The 17,736-nt window shown below is 37.8% G+C and overlaps 1 protein-coding gene across 4 annotated transcripts in view; it reads left to right on the plus strand.

The window, feature by feature from the left end:
• The window catches only part of IMMP1L (inner mitochondrial membrane peptidase subunit 1), a 50,354-nt gene that overhangs the window by 3,835 nt on the left and 28,783 nt on the right, over positions 1-17,736 (plus strand). The window contains exons 1-2 of one of the 4 annotated variants that reach the window (XM_044425790.1): positions 6,485-8,053; positions 11,724-11,980. The exons of 1 other annotated variant lie outside the window; for it this stretch is intronic. The gene's annotated coding sequence lies outside the window, so the exon portion shown is untranslated. Of the gene's footprint in view, positions 1-6,483; positions 8,054-11,723; positions 11,981-17,736 lie in introns of those variants that run through there. 2 more of the 4 variants (XM_044425791.1, XM_044425793.1) reach the window with 2 other exon arrangements.

Raw genomic sequence — 17,736 nt, forward strand, 5'->3', positions numbered from 1 at the left:
TACATAGTTTTTATTTTTGTCCATAGCCTCAAGAAAAATTAGCTCTTAAACATCCTGTACTAGCTGAACCAGGAAAACTATTCTTGCACAGATTGAAACTTCTGGAGGAAACATTCAGCCAAAACAAGGGCCTTTAATAAGTAGCAATTTTCTTGGCTAAAGCACTTTTTTGGGGTAAAGAATGACCCCTTTTGGAACTAGTGCCAGGTTCATATTAATGAAGGATGCACTCAACAGTTTCCATCCACAGATAAATTTCCCAAGATCCTTTGATGGGTGGGTAAAGTTGCCTACGTCCGTATGTATGAGGGGAACGATATCAAAATGGATGATCAGTGCTCACAACTAAGAAAGGAAGGGACCCCTTTAAATGAAGATTTGGTGCCTGAGCTTCTAGAGCCTTTAAAAGTCCCTAACTCCCCCAGGCACTGCTTTGGAGACCTACATTGTCACCTACAGCATGTGTGTGTAGCAGCCTATACATTTTAGGTTTTCTAGTCAGTTCAACATAACACCCTCTAATATATTGAGGAATGCCTTTAGTATGGCTTTCCATATCCTTTCTATAGAATTTACATCCAGAAGTGATTATCCTACTGGATTTCTCCATTCTACCAAGTTTCTCTAATTCCCACAGTATTTAGGTTCTCCTTGAAAGCAAGATGCTTCCCATCTTTTGTCAGCTTTCCCACAGGTTCAAGTTAAAAGCTGCTCTGCCATCTTTTTGTCTTTAGCAATAGAACTCTGGTTATATTTTGGTTGAAGTAGATTCTCTCCCTCTTAAATAGGCCTAGTTTCTTTCAAAAGGTTCCCCAGTGCCTAATAGATCTGAACTCCTACAGCACCATTTCATTTGTGCGTGGAGACTTAGCTTCACATTTCTAGCAAGTCCTTTGCAGGGTAGAAATAGATGAAGCATTTTGGAAAAGGGTGTCCTGATTATCTTGAATTTCAACTCTCTATCTAGCAACATAAATTTGGATTCTAGGATCTCACAACTACATTTCCCCACATCACTGATACAAAAATCGATAACAGTCACTGACTCCACACAGCACTATCTACAAAGTTATGGAGGTGGTATCCTCAACCTTCATACCAGGCTGACAAAATACCATGTTATCTACATGGCCATCAAAACCCAGCTGCCTGTCTAATCACCAAAGCTTCCACTTCTACGGCCCCACCAGAATTCATTTAACTGTCTTCTGTTGAATGAGTCTGTTTTAAGGGATCATTTCCTTTCTCATAATGGTATCATTCCTGGGGACCCCTTTCTCAGTGACTGTAGAGGGACTATCACACAGCAATTGAGACATCTTTATTTGGGCCTTGAAGGTCTTGGCCACTGATCTCTGCCTCTTAGCTTTTCCAAGCCAGCAACTTTGGCTTCAATGAAACAAAATTGTTCTCTAAGAGTCAGGAGTGTGTTACACCAAGTATTCACCCACAAATCCTGCCTATCTGGCATGTAATTATACATGTGTCACTCTGTGAAATACACTGGATACCCCCTACATCCCTGCTGTGTTTATATCTTCAAAGCTTTTTTTTGGGGTGAAGGTATTATTCTTAACATTAGGTTTGTATACCTGGAAAATTGAATACCTCTTTTTGCTAGGAGAAAGTGTGTGGGGGATTTATTTATAGTTATTTATGTGCAATTACTTACAATGAGAACGAAGCAAAGTGTCAGCTGCCCTGCTCTCCATGCCCCATTGCTAGGTTTGCGTGGATGTGTGCTGATGCTTTATCACTAGGGCTGAGATTCTTTAGCAGTAGGGTTTCTCAAGCTTGGGAAAACTGCCACTTAATTCAATGAAAATTCCAAAATCAGTGAAAAATGCATGGATTTGTCTGTCTGTTATACATGCCTACTTAATTATAGTGTCTGAATTCCAGAAAGGCAGAATGGTGCATACAGCCAGAGCTAGTCCAGAAAGTTCTCTGGGAAAATTTGTTATCTTCCATCCTATTACTGGGGTATGGATCGCGGCCATATTGTACAAACAATAGATGGTATCATGGAGATGTGTCTTTCTGGGAAGCATCCCAGAGGAAAACAGAGAACATACATTAAAATAATTATTGCTGACTTTTAAAAGCTGCCTGAATATTAAAAAGGAAAAGAAAAAGCAATGCACAGCCTAATAGTCACCTTGGTGAACTGGTTGTTGAAGGCAGGGTTATTATGCATTATTGCAATAATATCCCTTATTGGTATTGAATCCATCCACTTTGATAGGCCAGAATCTTATTATGTAAGAGTAGGAGCAAATGTATTGCCAGGTGGCTGCTAGTTTAAATAATATGCTTAACTTTTTAACTATATACACAGCAGGCACAAAAAATATCTGTATCAATATTTAAGTCTTAGGAAAAGTATTTTCATGAGGGATTGTTTTAATTTTCATAATCACTGCCAACCACAGATTCAACAGAAACCTCTGACAATAGTATTTGAATTTTTTAAAGGTCCTGGTACAGGTGTCTAAATTATGGTATACTTTCATGTTAGAATAATAAAAGTGGAGATAAAGTGATGGAAGGAACCAAACTGAACAATATTTACTTTCATAAGGCTGGTTAGTAAAAATCTAAAGATACCTTCACTGACCATCACTCAGATCAATTTTGATTGACCAAATTAGAACCATGTAGGCTTGAGGAACTTATTTGCTCTCGTATTTCAGCTAATCCATGTCTTTCAGACCACTGTGTGGATCAAAAGATAGATTTAAAGATTTGATTTTCTGGTTCTACAAAACTTGGCAATTTTGTTTTTTTAATACTTGCAGTTCTATATAAGATGATTTGAAGGATCCCTTGAATTTTAAAGTCTGCTTTTCTCTCTTTCTCTCTTTTTACAGGTTTAAAGGGTTATTTTGCTTTCTGCTGACAGTATGTGCTTGGGGGCAGCCAACTTTTTCCCTAGATAATGTCACTGGGAGAGATGCACGTCATCGCATGTTGTCATTCCCAGGGGCATTTGTGGCCTCATTTTCAATATGTGCACCAGGAGGCTTGTCCTAGTGACTCCAAGCAGCTGTTACTTGTAAACACACACACCATTAAACATGTAAAAAAAAATGAAAATTAAAAGCAGCCCTCACATCCCCTTGTGTAATAGCAATGTATTTAAATGTAAATTTTAAGGTTCATTTTTTTAAAAAGAGATAATAGAAATGTAGATGGAGTGGGATAGAATGGATTTGGGACTGTACAGGTACCAAAGTAGTGCAGATTAGAAATAGAAATTCCTCCCTCCTAAGAGTACACCATCTAGCCTATAAATAGCTAGGTTTTAGAATTTGAACCAATGCAGTGCTGAAGCTTCTGAGGCCTTGTAAATACCAAAAACTAGGAATGTAATTTTTCCTACAGTATGATGCTTTTACTAATGGCTTGACTAGGAAATGAACACACTGTTATCTGCTATTATTTCAGGGAAAAGAGTTATAGTTCAGTATCTTCCAGAAATGGGCCATAAAATTTTACTGCTGGACAGCAGAGTTCACTACACACATGGTTCCTTCTAAGGTTTGCAGAGAGTTTATTAAGTGTTAAGGTAACATTTGTTATTTGTGTCTGACAGGTAGCACTTCCGATGTATACTCGGCAGATTGAAAATTGAAAAGAAGCCAAAAGGTCTACATTTTGTATAGCACTAAGATAAGGAATAAAGGAAATGGAAGAAATAAACAATCCATATATTATAGTAATGTATAGTTCCAGTAAATTAAATAAATTAGTCAAACATGTCAGCTTTAACAAAGATGAACTAACCATATTGCTAGGAAGTAAGTTCCACTGAAATCATAGACTTATATTTTAGTAAAATTATTAAGAATCAGGGTCTCGAGGAAGATCTGGATTTCAAATTCCAAACGCAGCTATTTTTATTTCTATTTATTTATTTGAAAGACTTATTATCTTGTTCCACAGTTTAGGAGACTTCCAGTGTAGGTTACAAAAAAAGGTTACTGTTTTATTTATTTATTTATTTATTTATTTATTTATTTATGGATTTATATCCTGCCTTTTTTTTACAAAGGGCTCAAGGCAGCTTATATCTCCTCCATCTTATCCCCGCAACAACAACCCTGTGACGTAGGTTGGGCTGAGAGTCTGTGACTGGCCCAAAGTCACCCAGTTGGCACCATGGCTGAGCGGGGACTAGAACCCAGGTCGTCTGAGTCCCAGTCCCATGCTCTTAACCACTACACCACACTGGCTCTTTTATTGACGTTTATTATTGGTGCCAGTGTGGTGGTGGTTCTGTGAGGGTCCAGATGCCTGGCCCTTTGCTGGGGGTGAGGACAATTATTATAGGAACTTACTGTTTTATTATTTGTTTAAATTAATCAGTGTCTTATTTTACTGAGACCTCTGGGCTCTGGGATGGCAAATAAATGTAATAAATAAAACCAAAATAAAACCTAGTCATATAAACAAAATAAAATACTCCTCAATAACTTTAAAGTTTTAATAGGTTCTCCTTTTCTTAGTGCTGTATTTCAGAAAGAAAATGAAAAGGGATTATCAATATCAACATTCAGTTTGCTACTATAGAACTGAAGGTTGTTTAGTGTGTCTTGTTTTCATTTTACTTGCTGTGTTGACTGGGGATGTTGGTGTGTATCCTATTGCGTTTGTACAAGTAGAAGGCACTTGTCTCACAAGGTGGGGAGATTTTCTCTGACCCTTCCTCTTGCAGCCCATCTGTGCTGCATTCCATCTTATTTTGCAGGGTCTTCCAAACCTAAGGAATGTTTTCAGGGTATGTGTTTGTCTGGGGGACTGCAGAGGGAAGGTGAAAGTAGGAAAGTCCTTATTTACACAAGAATTATTTCCATAAGAGGATAGTTTGTTAGGATCCAAGAATGAGAAATTGGAGCACAAATAGATAAAGAAACATGTATTATTTTGTGTGCTGAGTTATTACAGAGAAAAAACAGAAAGAGGGGATGAGAATTGAGGCAGGAGTAAATGAGAAGAATATGTAACTGTGTCAGTTATATACACTTCAGGCTTGGTTACAATAGTACTTCAGTTTGGTTACAATTGGGTATTGGGATATGCAGTTGTTTCAAGGTCTTCCTGGAAAAAGTGAACTTTGAGCAGAGTTTTGAAAGAAATAATTTACATATCATTCATCAGGCAATTACTGAAAATACGGTTCACATCCACTTTGTTTTAGCCAAAGACACAGGTTGCATCTGTGTGTCTCATGTGCAGCTGACCGAAAATAAGAAACATCTGTGAATTCTGTTTCACTTGCTCATTAACATTTTGGAAAGCTGTGGAAGAGGTCAGTACTTCTTCCGAATAGCATTTACCTAAAAACAACCCCCATTTCCTTCATGGCCTCTTGATATGCCAAGTTTCAAATACCCAGACAAATGTGCTGAGATTCAAGCTCCCTTCTGCTCTATAACTCTGATCTTTGATTTGAAATCTTATCAGCAGTTCTTCAAGGGAACAGAAATAAAATGATTGAAAATCATATAACCATACCATAGAGGGCACATAACAAGGGAAGCATTACTTTTTCCTTACATAAGTGTTCTAATTTGCCTCAGTTAATGAGCATTTAAAGCAAAAGGTGTTTCACAGGTTTTGAGTGCAAAACCTGTAATATTTCAATATGATATAAGCATGGAAAAACTGGTACTAATTCACGTGTAATGAATGACTTTTTTCAAAGTCCACTGAAAATAATCAAAATATGACCTCTGATTTCACAAAAATGTGATTTGGCTTGACTATATCTGCTTTTTTCTGCTTTACTGAAAGACATATTTAATAATGTTTTGTATAGCCTTTTATTTTATTTCATGCATTTAAAAACTGGACTAAAAGATGAAAAGATGGTTTCAAAATATGTTCAGTATAGCACTTATGAGTGGAGCAGCACATTAGCATTGAGTTTACAATAGATCATATCGCTTTTATGCCGTCTTACAAGCTTAGCAGCACAAACAGAATAATCAACATATTATTTGGCTGTCATCTGCTGAACAGAAACTAGAGATCACAAGGTGGTTTTCCCTAGCTGCAGTGATGGCCTTTTTTGTTCCAAGCCCCCATCTGGGAGGGACATGGTGTGTTATCATATGGAACGCGAGGTTTTCTGTAATCTGCTTAGCTGCACTGCAGTTTGAATCTTCATTCCATGTTTGAGTAATTTATAATTTTAATGAGACCATGGCTCTTGTGGGCTTTGAAATATATTAAAAGCTCTTTTGTGCATATGCTTTTGTTCTTGCTTAATAGGCTCAGTGTATTTAAACCTGATGAATTTTTATTCATGGATTTAGATGTCTGGGGATTAACTTGGACTGAATATCATTGCATTCATCTATTCATGTTTGGAAACTGTATTTTTATTGCATATACAAAAATATAATAAAATACAGCCATGTGATAAAGCACTTCTCTCTCTCACACACAAACACACACACATGTGTGCGTGTGTGTGCACCATGTTTGGGATTTTGCAGTGGAATCATGGAGCATTAATTCTTCATTGAGTATCTGTGCACTACCACTCTGGTACTAAACATCTCAGTTTTTACTGAAAAAGTAACCCTCATTGAAAACAATAGAATTTTATTTTCTGAAAATTTACATAAATTTGGGGCTTACATAAAGAGATATTCTTCTTTATCATAAGCGGAATTTATGAGTTAAATGGTGAAACAGATGTGAAGAGTATATGTAGAAAAAAATATAATGAAATTGCAATATACAGGCAAAATGTTCTCTGTCTACTGAATACAGTTGAGAATGATTGCTGTTTTCTAAACCTACTTCACACAGGAATTCCGTATTGCAGTGCCTTGCAAAACTTGGAATTGAAATTGGTTTAATTGACATATCTTGATGCATACAAGATACCCAACACTGTGAAAGTGCAAAGTATTTTTATTGTGGCAAAAAAGTTCAGTGAACAAGAACAAAGTGGCACTTTTGAGTTGCCTGTGTTCAGCCTCTGCTCCCCAGTCAATCCTTGGTAAAATAATCTCTGGCAGCAGTTACAGCTGCAAGTCTTATAGAGTAAGCCTCTATCAGTATCTTTCAGTATTTCCCCATTCTTCATGACAAGGCTGCTCAACTCTTGTCAGGTTGGACAGGACCGTTGCTGAACAGCAGCTTTCAGGTCTTGCCACAAATTCTCAGATTGAGGTCAGCTTTCACTGGGCCAAGCTTTCATGTTCTTGTTCTTAAGCCACTCCAGTGTTACTGTGGCCGAGCGTTTAGAGTTATTGTCCTGCTGGAAGGTCAGCCTGCACCCAAGTCTCAGGTCCGCTGCAGACGGAAAGGGGTTTTATTTATTTATTTAAAGTTTTATATGCCGTCCCAGTACTAAAAGTCTCTGGACGGGTTTCCTCTAAAATTGTCCTGTATTTGACTCCATCCATTTTACCCTATTTCTTGACGAGTTTGACAGTACTTACTGAGGAAAATCAGCTGCTCATGAATCTGCCGTCACCATGCAGCATGGCTTTGTATAACACATAGCATTTTGCATCACAGCCGAAAAGTTTAGTATTAGTTTTACTGGACCAGAGAACCTTTTCCCACATGTTTGCTGTGCCTCCTACATGCTCCAGGTGGGCTTTGGTATGAGTTTGAATCAGTCATGACTTTCTTCTCACCATTCTTCCATAAAGCCCAACTTTATGGAGCATGCAGGTGATAATTATCTCATGGTTAGTTTTTGTGACACTCTTTAATTCTCTCAGAAGTTACCATTGAGGTCTAGATTGCTTCTCTAACTTATGCCCTTGTTACCCAGTCACTGACTTGTGGTGCATAGCCTTCTATGGGCAAAGTTGTGGTTGAGCGTATTCTTTCCATTTTGCAATAATGGATTTAATAGTACTCTGAGGGATTTTCATAGCATTTTTTATTTTGCTTTTCATAACCCAATATAGATGGATACTTCTGGACAACTTGTTTCTGGCACTGTTTTGATAGCTTCTTGGACTTCATGATGCTGTTTATTTGGATATTCTCTGCACGAATCTTTAAAGTCTTCCTGAAACAGGTGTATTTAACTGAATTCTGTGACACTGGAATTGTCCACAGGTGGACTCCATTCTGCTACTTACAGTACAGTATGTGACTTCTGGAGGCACTGGGTTGCATCAGAGCTTATTTAGGCATGTCACAGTAAAAATTCTTAGCACTTTGACACTGTTTAGTATCTAGTATCAATCAAGTGGCAACAGTCCAAGTCACATCCATTCCAGTTGAGGTTGTAGTGCAACAAAATATGGAAAAGTCAAAGGAGGTGAATATTTCTGCAAGGTATTGCATGTGTGCAATAGTTCTTTGTGTGCAATGTTGCTCCACAGCACAGAAAGACACCCTGAAATGTGCAGAATCTCTCCCTTAGGTCTTATTCTTTTTCATTTGAAATAGTCTTACATGACTATTGTGATGACACTTGTGTTATCGTCTTTATATGATCAACTGATATTTTAAAATTTGTGATAGTGCTAATACAGCCCAATCGATGGAGAGGGAATTAAACCATGGGACTAGGGCTCTGCAAAAAGTTATCTTCCCTTTCCATACCAAATTTGGCATCATTTTGGCAATGTTTCCAATGTGGAGTTTCCAAACAAGTTATGCTAAGGATGCTTTTGGTAATGGTAACTTCTTAGGATGTAAAGAGAACTTCTGTGCAAAAGTGGTAGAGCTGCTTGTAGCAGCTGTCTTAGACTCATAGAATCAGAATAGTAGAGTTGGAAGGGGGCAATGAAGGCCACTGGATCCAAACCCCTGTTGTTGGAGGTCATCAATTTACACCATCCCATTCACATGGCTGTCCAGTTTCTTTCTGAATGTCTCTAGAGTGGGAGAGCGCACAACCTCTCTAGGCAACTGGTTCCACTGTCGTATTGCTCTGACATTGAAGAAAATATTTATAGCCTGAATCTCAGTTGTTGCAACTTGAATTGATTATTCTGTATCCTACACTCTGGTATCAGTGAAAAGAGATCTTGACCTTCCTCACTGTGACAGCAGTTGAGTTACGTATAGAGGGTTATCCTGTCCCCCCTCAGTCTTCTCAAGGCTGAACATGCTCAGTTCTCTCGGTCTCTCTTCACAGGGCAATATTTCCAAACCCTGGATCATTTTGTTGCTGTCCTCTGGACCCTTTCTAATTTTTCTGCATCTTTCTTAAATCTTGGTGCCCAGAACTGACACAGTATTCCGGAGGAGGTCTGACTACTGAGGAGTATAGGGGAACTACCACTTCTGATAATTTGGAAGTAATACTTCTATTAATGCATCCCATTCTCCACCCCCAGAATACCCCAGAACAACACTTTGTTATAATATATGTCTGGGGTAGCCAAACCAAGGCTTGGGAGCTGTATGTGGCTCTTTGACTTTATTTTGCAGCTCACTGCTCCAGGTGCCCATGGGTAGCCACTTGCCCTCTATTGCCACCAGCAGTTGGTGCCTGCTTGTGGCTCTCAAATATCTGACATTTACTGTAGGTGGCTTTTTTGTTGAACAAGTCTGGCCATCCCCAAAAATATGCACTTCCAAGGAGTGTTCTGGGATAAAAATGGCTAACTCTCAGAGGAAGTGATTGTTTAGCTCCCTGCTTGGTACGAGCCTCCAAATGAGGTTATGTAAGATCATTCTGTGATTTTCTGAGGAGGAAATGGAATCTTAGAGATATGATATCCAATATCTTAAAGAGGTGGCTGTGGTAATACTTGTGACAGCAAAAAAGGGTGATGAAGGACTTCTTATAACTTAAGAAACTGTTGGCATCAACTAGTAAGCTTTCTTCTATAAAGCATTTAAAATATTCCCACCCATTTTGAGTTCCCTTTCAACTCTGTCCACACCCAATTTTAAGCCAAAGGTATATGACTGCAAGCTTTCAGGTGAGCCCAAGCAGAAAAGAGCATTTCTGTGCTTATTGTCGCCCGCTGTATCTAGTAACAGCTCTCCATGTGTCTAGACAGATACAGGACCACTGTTTTCCAAAGAACCAGTGAGTTGTCTACTCTTCCCTTAGTGTGTTGAGTGATTGGAGGCAGTTGGGGAATGCTCTTATTTACATATTGTTAATTGTTAGTTACATATGCTGGCAAAAAAGAAGGTTAGGGCTCAGGACAAACTCTTGGGAGTAATCTGGTCATAAGAAGAAATCCTGATCTTTAGCAAAATCATGATGAGAATCTTCAGGACTGTTTGCATTGCAGGACACTTGCTTAGTTTCATTTGAAGGAGGGCTTCCTCATGCCTGTGCTTCCAAAGAAACTGGATATGTTTTGAATCTCAGATTGTTGTTGTTTAGCATCTCCACAGTCTGCAGTGACAATGTGCAATTTACTTTGCTTCTGAAAAATGAACTTAGCTTGTTTGAGTAAGTTAGGCTGCACATGATATGTATCTATATATTTCAGAAATTCTATAGTATGTAACACTGGTAGCCCAATGACGCAAACTATCTGACTTTCTATTTTTTCACATATAAAACTTGTTTTTCTAACCAAGAGTTAAAATTCTAGAGCCTCCAAAAGATAATGTTTTGTAAAAAATTTATATCTCATGCAAGCATTAAGGAGCAATAAACATGTTTATATGTGACTTACATTGATTTTTGGTGGAATTTGTTTTCAAAAATGTTAATTTAACTGATTATCTGCAGTTAACCCTTCATAGGACAACAGATATAAAATGTTCAACAGATATAACATGTCCATAATCAGTAAGATTATTGATAAATATCTGTGTTGACAGCAAATATAGCCAATTAACTGGGACTTTTTTGATGCAATCTAAAATTGAAAACCCTTATTTGATTTATTTTGTTGTTCAATAATAGAAATGTTATATCTTTTCTTCTAGTCTTGTATTTCCTGCATGAATGACAACAACATTCTAATTCTTCTTCTTACTCTATTTATATGTTGAACATAATAAAGTCTTTGGTTACAGGATCAAGATAATTTAACCATGGATTTCTGCTTTTCTTATATGCATTGTCAATTGTAATCCATGATTACAGCAAACAAGATGTTAATTTCTACACGTGGTCTATGTACATTTCACTTAGAGTGTGCCATTGTTTTAGAAGCTAACAAAAAGGGAATAATGATTGCGCTATCCTCACAGGAGCTGTCAATAAAAGATGTAATAGGGGATTTAGGAATCTGGAAATGGCCAACTAATTTATGTGAATCTATTTTATTTCAGCTAGAAAGGCAAAGCTCTGTTTCGTCTGCACTGCATATTGCAGAGCACAGGCTGTCTATAGAAAACCAGGCGGCTGCATATGGATAGTCCCTTGATATCATTCACTTGCTGTGTAATCTTATTATGCAAAGTTCTAATCTTCACCTAGAATGAATGCCTCTGGGTCAGAATATAGTCATATCAGGGTTTTTAAGGTCATGTTTTGTGATCCTTAGCTTATTCTTCTAAGTAGGGCTGGGATTTAAAGGGTATTCCCCAGACACTAGCAGAGATAGACAGCAGAACCTGCTGCCTTTTTGGAAGACAAGACCAACATGAGGTCCCTGGTAGGATTAAACTTGATTTGTAGCTGTAGGATTTTTTAACAGATGTATTATTGGACAGGGAATAGGGGCCACCAGCACAGTGAAATTGGATCACGATTGGCATTCTCGGGGAGTCTGCTGGCTGCTAAAACAGCAGCTGCATGTGGATTTGACTTCTTTCAGGTGAAGCGACTTCCAGTCATTTGGAAAGGATGGGATGAAAAGGAACCTTGGTGATAATTTTGATGTCTGCAAGATTTAGTACCAGTGTAATGGGATTATCGCTAACACCTTCACTGCAGAAAAAGCCACCTGGCGCTATAACTGGCAGCAACTGTGAACTAATCCTTTCCCATCTCTTGGATGTCATTCATGAAGCTCACAGCTATTTCTACCCTGCTAGCTGTGATTAATTTTATAAACAAGGAGGGGGAAATCAGGTAATGAAAATGTGAAAGATGCTTGAATTTTTATTTTGGATTTGTTCTTGGACCAGATATAAATTATCAGGTAAAATGTTTATTGTGCACCAAAAATCTGAACATGTTGTATCTTTTCTCAACAATTTATATTTGCAGGATAACAACTTGCTATTATATTACAATTAGCACTGAACTATTAAAATTGTGATCCAGAAAAGACCACAGGCAAAAAGAAGTCTGTGCAACAGAAATTGACATACCACAATGCATGTTCCAAGGACCCACAAAAAATGTTTTTCAGAGAGGCCAAAGTTGGTATATCATTTGAACAGTGTGGCAACTTAATATGAAGTTGTGCAGTTATGCTGCCTTAGTTCTGTGGTGCACACAGGTTTTGACATAAGGAGTATTTATGCGTGTGAAAAGTATATATGTAATAAATTAAAGTGATGTTTTTCTGAAACATTGTTTATTACCTGCAGGGAAGTATACTATGTAACTAATGTGATCCTTCAGGGTGTCAACTATTTATCTGTCTCATAAAGTAAATGCTGCTTTAGATAATATACGAGGATTATTTTTTTCAGGGAAATTTAGTTTATTTAAGCAAACTAACATAAATGTATATATACAGTAACTGAAACACCGCATTTGCTCAATCCAGATAGGCACTTTGTTCAAAGCTGGGAAACCATTTCTAGTCTCAGCAGCTTTCTGCTAAATGACATGAAGTTATGCATTCCAGCTTTTTTCTTTTTCTTTTTGCCTTTTTTACAACACTGACTTCACTAATTGGTATTCTGTACTCTGTGGAACACTTGTTTCATTGTAGTAAGCAACAAGTATCCTGTACAGAAAATACGTAAGGGCAAAACCTTGCAGCGTGTGCTTATTATTAAAAATGAAAAGGTAGCTGAAGTGGCTTTAACATGTAATGTGTTCATTGGTTTGTTTAGGTCTTTTACATCGCAATGCATCTATCTATTCCCAAGCCTTTTTCCTCCTTTCACTCCTTTCCCATTCCAGCTGCTTAAATGTGAGCCAGTCAATTTTTTTCCTAATCAACAACTTCAATTCTCTCTTCCATCTTTCCTGATACTTCCCAGCTCATTCTGGGAGAGGTGCTACTTCAATTTTTTTCTGTATACAGAGGCCTCTGGTACTTGTTGAGACATCTCAGTTATTTTTTAGCATTTCCCATTCATTTTCTGCTCTTCAGAGCATAATAGGCCCTAAGTCTCTGGTCCTTCCTGATGCTTGAGAAGGGTGTTATTTTCATGAGAATTTGCACACATGTGTATACATATGTGCACAAATCAGTTGATAATTGGCCCTGCATATTTTAATGTAATAAAACTCTTACATTATTGGGAGGAAGAGTGATTTTATAGAATAAATATTGTATAATAAAGACTATCAGGCTCATATGAGATTGATTTAATATTAATGAACCCATTTCAAAGAAGATGCTATTCCTAATTTGATATTGTGCAATAGAAATGTTGGTGAAGACACACACAAAATCTGCTTTATGTAGTGTTTAGTACCTATCAATCTTGGGTTTGCTTTCTTGTACTAACCTCAAGTGGCGGGGGACTTTTTCTGTTTTACTAATCCTGTCTTTAAATTAGAGACATGTTCTTTTAGTCTCAAACTGTTTTCTAAGAGAGGCAGCTTTTTTAGCAATTAGTGCAGGAGAAAGTTTGCCACTGCAGCTGTTCCTAGATATGTGATAATATCTAGATACCTACATAGTTCCCATCAGTTCCATGACACTGACTGATATGCTGATACTCACATTTTTATCACCTGTAAAAACTAGTTTAAGCTCACAAGATTTTGCCCTCTGACATCTAGGTCATTGTCTTATAATTTCCTGGGCTGTTTAAAGCATAACTTTTGTTCTATAGCATCTGAGTAAACTATGATTGAAAGTCTAATTAGTTCAAAATACAGCTGCACCCATTTCAGTGGACATATGCTCTTTTGCCCATATTCCTATTGTTGTATATATAAATAAGAAAATTGTTTTAAGGATTTGTTGATTGTTTATCTTTCAGCTTTCTAAATAGTGGGTTAGGAATTCCATCAAGTTGCTAGAGTAATTTTCCCATCTATAGTACTAATGAATAGCAGTTTACTTCGTACAACTGCTAAATCCTTGACTTATGCACAGTTTTCACTTGCATGTTGACCTTAGAAGATTTTATATACTTGCTTCTAGGTAAATAAACATGATTCTTCAAGGGAATTTTAACTGCTCTGCAGCACAGGTTAAATCTATATTCCCTGATCTGCCTCTTGGCTCACAAAATGTACCCCTCTCTTGTCTAGATTAAGTGCCAGTTCTCTTTTATCTGGGCCATTATCAACACTGGGCAGTGATTTAGAACTAGAACAGCTTCCTTGGATTTAGGTGGAAAAGACAAGTAACATACTGTTGACACCGAGCTCCAAAATCTCACATTTCTCCCAACACTTCCATGTATATTTTAAATCGCCTGCGCTGTATGTTGGAACCCTGCAGAATACCATAGGCTACTGGTTTAGGTGTCAAACAGGAGTGACTCATCTTCTGGAATGTATGTCCTAGAAGAACAGGAGATAAATTCCCAGTTCCATTCTGTCTCTGTCATTGATACAGAAGATTACCATAGCTGATGGTATCAAAAGTTGCTGAATACAGAATGAGAAATATAAAGGATTTTGACAAGAAGTCCTGTCAAGTTAATGATCCCTCTTACTTGTGGAATGTCCATTCTTGCCTCTGTAAGAAGCTGATTCTAAACTGAATTTCCCTCCTCCTCCCCTCTTCAGATGATGCTGGCTTCACTTGTGAGGTTTGTGCTGCTTGTGGGCCAGATGGTAGGAATGCCAGATATTACTTGATTCATTTCATTTGACTTGGCTATGAACCACTAGGTTGGTAAAGTCACACCCCTCTCCCTCTTCCTTTCCCTATTCTACACTGTCTGCCTCAGACCAGAGGTGGTCTGGCTCTCACCAGTTGCTTGGCTTATCTCTTAGCTCTATAATCTTGGCATTTCTGTTACACATTCCAACCCTGTCTCTTCTTCCAGTTCAGATTCAGAGTCTGAAATCAATACCATGGAATGCTATTTATTTATTTATTGGCTTTATATCCTGCTTTTTTTTCTTATAGCAAACTAAAAGTGGCTCACATCATTCTCCTCTTCCTGCTCTAAATCTTATCCCCACAACAATAACCTTGTGAGGTAGGTTGAGCTGAGAGTCTGTGACTGGCCCAAAGTTACCCAGTTGACTCCATGGCCAGGAAGGGACTACATTGCCTGCGTCCCAATCCCATGCTCTTAACCACTACACCACACTGTCCCTCTCATTACATCACATTTCCTTTTGGGAGAAGTGGGCCCAGTCCCTACACCTACCTTTTGCAAAAACCCCTGGAACTGAGGCAGCACCACATATTTCAGCAGCCTGCCCAAATATGAAAAATTAGGGACTGGGTAGAAGTTACCCAGTACAATCAGATTCACTGATACTCAGAAAATGGTTGAATGTATGTGTGTTTTAACAAAGTTCTCAGTAATGCCTTTCTTATACATGATCATAATGTATCAATAATCTAAGCCAGTTTCCTCCTGCCACTTTTAAAGGTCAAACACATCATACATGATCGTTCTCATATCTTCATGAATTTTCCCTGTATCTTTCCAGTGTACAGATTGAAAAAGACACATTATAACAATATACAGAATTCAAAGTTACTTCAACTACACTTAACTATGACATTGAAGTCAGCATGGACATGAACTATGTTATCTATGATGTGTCATGCGAATTGGTCACAAAGGGCTATCAAATGGTCTATATTTCCTTCTTACAGGTAGGATGTTAACAGGCCTTTGAACACTGAAGAAAGTTGAAAGGAATGATAATCTGAACCAGACTGTTCCCTCATTCCAGAGTTGAGTTAGGGTTTCAACAGAATAACCTGCTTAACTGACATGATCCCCCCTTCCCATCCCCCACACAAATTGTTAAGAAAATAAAAATAAAATAGAAATTAACACTCTTTTAAATGAACAGGAAAGTATGCAGTGAAGTAGCCAAGTTTACTAATGATACCAGACTATTGGGGTGGTTGAAACAAAAAGGGATTGTAAGGATCTCCAAATAATTCTCTCCAAGCTGGGAGAATGGGCACCAGTATTGCAAATGCAGTTCAATGTAAGCAAATGTAAAATAATGCACATTGGAACAAAAAAAATCCAACTTCAAATATAGGCTAATGGGATCTGAACTAGCAGTGACTGAACAAGAAAAGGAATCTTGAAGTAGTGGTGGTAGACAGCTCTGTGGAAATGTTGGCCCAGTGCACAGCTGCTGTGAAAAAAGCTAACCCCCAGTTAGGCATGATTAGGAACAAAACAGAAAATAGAACTACTAGGATCATACTCCCCTTTTACATTGGTGCAACCACACTTAGAATATTTATGTACAGTTCTGGATGCCTTACCTGAAAAAAGGCAGTATTGAAAAAGTACAGTTTTTGTCTTTTCTATCTTTTTTCATCTTTTATGATAATTGGCATACTGATTGCCTTTAATAAGTTCAGTTTTAAATTTTGTGTTGGGACTCGCTATACTTTGAGTCCATTTGTACAACCCAGTTGTGAGCCAAGTTTTTCTTCCGTTGCACATTCAAGGCGACAGATCATTCCTTTGCAAAAACTCTTTGTTCATCAAAGGATACCCTTCAAACACAACCCTCAAAGAATGCATCCCTGTGCACGCACAATGCTTTTCTGAACCTAGTCTGAACTGCTTCTAGAAACCCTCCTTTTGAGTGCATCTGGCCTGATCCTTTCTGAAGAGCCCATTTGGAAGTGATCCCTTCTCCTTTCTATATGCCTATCTATATGCCTATCTGTAACTGGCATTCCCTCCTTTCCTGAAGCAACATCATGAAGTCAAAAAGCATACCAGATTTCTCTGACTCTGAGAGTTCCTCTCCCATGCCCCCACCCAACACCTGTGCATCTTGGCTATTCCAAGATCCTGTCTGAACACTTGGGGGAGTGGCCTTGAGATAAATCACCAGTGACCATATTGTGCAAAAACGTCACTTAATCTGTCCAGTCTACCTCTTTGTTGTATGATCTGAGAATAATTCAAGTTTTTACATTCTTGTGCAAATGTGGCAAAATAACACTACCCACAAGCAAGAGAAAACTATCAGCAGACATTGGGTATCCCAAAGATTTGCAGGAGTATACAAAAATCTTTGGAAAAACAAATACCATAAAAAGAAAACCTCCAAACCAGTCCATGCTTTGAGAAGAAGCAAAAAGTGTAAACAGAGTGACAAGTAGAATGAATTGGAAAGGCAGGACAAAGAGGGTAAAAGAATTATTATATTATTGTTATTATTTTTATATCCTGTTCCCAGTGATTGGGACTCAAAGTGGCTCACAACATTAAAAACATTAAAATTCATACAATTAAAAGCTACAAAGATATACAAAAGTTAAAAGTACAATTGATTCAATTAAATATTAAATGCACCACTACCCAGAACAGGAAGAGTCATTGATATTAGGAGAGCAATAGCAGCTCCAACTAGATAGGTCATTAACAGGTTCATATTGGATACATTTTTAAAAAGTATTTTCTGATTTTATCTTTTGAATACAAAATAAATTAATTTGTATCCTGGTTAATTATTAAGCTGGTAAGCTGGCCAGGTTATCTTCAAGGCTTCATAAACCATCAAGCCATGGGCAATTGATG

The sequence above is a fragment of the Varanus komodoensis genome, unplaced genomic scaffold (genome assembly GCF_004798865.1).
Source record: "Varanus komodoensis strain SLA01 unplaced genomic scaffold, ASM479886v1 scaffold16, whole genome shotgun sequence".
NCBI lineage: Eukaryota > Metazoa > Chordata > Lepidosauria > Squamata > Varanidae > Varanus > Varanus komodoensis.